This window comes from Apis dorsata, unplaced genomic scaffold, assembly GCF_000469605.1.
Source record: "Apis dorsata unplaced genomic scaffold, Apis dorsata 1.3 scaffold_525, whole genome shotgun sequence".
Taxonomy (NCBI): Eukaryota; Metazoa; Arthropoda; class Insecta; order Hymenoptera; family Apidae; genus Apis; species Apis dorsata.
This window is the reverse complement of record NW_006263748.1, coordinates 550,381-553,545: the sequence shown is the minus strand read 5'-3', so window position 1 is coordinate 553,545 and position 3,165 is coordinate 550,381. Positions and strand designations below refer to the sequence as shown.

The 3,165-nt window shown below is 36.4% G+C and overlaps 1 protein-coding gene across 3 annotated transcripts in view; it reads left to right on the top strand.

The window, feature by feature from the left end:
• LOC102672766 (synaptogenesis protein syg-2) overlaps window positions 1–3,165 on the top strand; it is a 75,923-nt gene that overhangs the window by 47,268 nt on the left and 25,490 nt on the right. The window lies entirely within an intron of this gene.

Below are 3,165 nucleotides of genomic sequence, written 5' to 3'. Positions count from 1 at the left end.
TTGCCGCCGTTGAAAACAATTTTTTTTTTTTTTTTTCCTTTCTTTTTTCAATTCGCTACGATTCGTCGAAAAGTTTCGGTTTCGATCGTTCGATCGAGCTCCCTTTGAACGTTTGGAAATTTAGCCTGGAGAAAGGAAGCGAGTTGTTGTATAAGCGAATTACATTAACCGGTTTGGAAGGTATTTTTAAGGTTTAAAAATGGATGGATTAGAATTAGAACGTGGAAAGTGAGAGAAATATAGTGAGAAAGTTGTCGTAATTTTCCTTTGATGATAATTATGGATGGATCGTTAATCGAAACGTTAAAGATCGAGAGTGTTTACTTGCGATTTTTTACAAGTTGGTTACAAAGTTGGAATAAGGAGCAGAGCAATTAGTACGCCCTCACGTGCGTACGCGTTGAAAAAAAATTGCAAAGTTTTGGAAGAGAAAAATTAAATCAGCTTCCAAGAAGCTGTTTTAATCTTATTTTATTAATCGTGTTACAAACTCATTAGCGACTGAAAATAATTATCGTATAATTACCGTAATTACACGTGAATTATTGCACGATATAATAATAACAAGAGACCGGTCGCGCGTCCGTCGAAAGTTTATTTTAAAATAAAGCCCCGGTCGTCGAACTCCGAATCGGTTTTCGCGGGTCGATAAATTATATTAATATACGTGGGTAGGATAGCTCGACAATCGAGATTAAACTTACAATTAGCGAGCAACTTGGTATCTTTAGCTCGTTTCTCTTTATCTTTCGATCGATAGAGAGGCAGGCCGTGTCTGTGTTTTGCTACAGGTAATAATTGTCCAATGTACTTTGAGTAAAATATCAGATATATAGGTTAAATGGATTTTGTAAATTATTATCGCGCATTAATAAAATTTTCAAGATACCGGTGTATATATATATATATATATGTACATATTGTTGAAAGATTTTGAATAATCTTGGTTTTGGTGAAATATCGGAGAAATATATGTAAACGTTAAGTCGTTTAATTAACCATACACGTCACAAGTACACGTGTGTATCGAACGATAACAATACGTGAATCCACTATTAGTGTCAACTGCACGTATATTAACCCTATTATCAGAATTTCAGAATATCGAACCGATAGTTTACCAATTTAACTGACATAAGTAATTAATATCACTGGGAGAATCAGGTCATTATGTTATGTACGTGGTTATATATGTAGCTCCACTAATTCGATTATTTGTTCCATAGAATACGAAATTCGAAGCTATCGATGCAGCATCGATAAAGGAAGCGTATTACAGTTAAATTATCTAATTTCTCGTTACGAAAGGAGGGAACAATCGTGGTATATCGTGGTTAAAAAAAATATCTTTCGAAAAATCCTTACCTGTTGCGTATAAATAACTAATCTCTCTGGAACGTCCAAAAAATGACCAAAAATATCCCCGAGCAATTATCCTTTCCACTCTTCCTTCCTTCCTTCCTTCCTTCCTTTCTCTTCTGTCCGCACGATCGAGAAATTACGATAATGTTCTCCATTACAATTAACGGAACAAGAATTACGCGTTCGAAGGTGAAGAGAGCACGTATATCATTAGCATTAAAAGAGACAGAAGGGGAATTTCGTGTAAAATATATACAAAGTATCGTAATCGAGGTGAAGTTGGAGCGAAATTTGTACACGGAGACATTTATACTCGAATAGTCGGTAGGATAGAAACTCTGAAACTCTAGCTACTTAAGCGTCTCCCGGTACGCGTCTAAAATCTGCAACGGTACTGCAGTATGTTCGTACTACTTTTACTTGTATCTCTTTCTCCCGTGTGCCTGAAACCTTGGTTGCGTGTATATGAAGCAACCTGTGCGCTCCGCGCTAAATCGAAAAACTTTACCACTCGACGCTCGAGTCAAGAGTAGAACGAATCGAAATAAAATGATAGTCGATGGTAAGAGAGGAGGGAGGGGGGGGGAGTTGGGATTAGGGCCAACTTCGGTTGCGGGTGCTTCGGAACGATAACGATGGGTAGAGAGAGAGTACATTTGCACGAAAACGAAATACGGACGTACCAGAGAGATACCATCTCTCTCTTCCTCCTTTTTCGAGAGAGAATACAGTCTCTCAAGATTCCATCGATCTTTTTTTCTTTTTCTCTCTCTCTTTATTTCCCATTCCATCGTATTTACCATCTTATGAATTTTCTATTTTATATTCGATGTATCAATTCGTACGTATCTTTTATCCGGTAAAAGATAAAATAGAGAGAGCGTTCGATTTATTAATACGATTAATAATCTCGACTTTTTTCCGTATCGACGAAATGACGGAAGAAGTTTTATACGGGAGGAGATGACGTTATATATCCTATATTATATTTTATGCATCTCGAATATCAGAGTTAAAGAAATACTTGGAAAAATATGAGAAATTAAGAAAAAGTTAATATTGAAATTAAACGGAATGGTATTGATTGTAAATAATACGGTTACTGATACGTCGTTTTTTTTATTATCGTAAAAAAGAAAGGGGGGGGAAGAAGATAAAATACAATCAAATTGTTTCGCGTCTAGAATTTTAATCGAGTTAATTTTTATTCGTACTCGAAAAAGCTCGATAAACGTCAATTAGGACGAAATTATATCATGGCGGAAAGGTGTGACGTATGTAGAAAGTGACGTGCTCATTGACGTATCATTAATCAAAGTTCAAAGCAAGTATAGCTTTAACCGGTAAACCGTTTAAATTATCGAAGTTTCTAGGAAAGTAGAATACCCCGTTATGGTATTGACACATTGATCGATCGTACAACTTTGAAGAAATAAATACTTTAAATGAAGTCGCATAAGAGATTATTCTTTAAATGATACGACTTTTTCACGAGTAACGTGAAACGATGCGATCGTTTTAAGCGTGCGTGCTTCCGACAAAAAGAAAAGAAAAAAAAGGAATAAATATTCACATAAAAGAAATGTAAAGCGTGTTTTTTAAGATTATTACATCGTTTCGCGTTTTCCATCGGAAAACATCGCGTTGCCTCGCCACCTTAATTCCCTCCTTTTCGTATATAGCGATCGACTGTTGGCTGAATCAGTCGAGGCAATAACACGAGAAAACGCCACCTGTTTCCAAGTGTTATGGAACCTCGGCCCTTTCGGTACCACCGTCCTTCTCACAACTCGCCACCGTAGA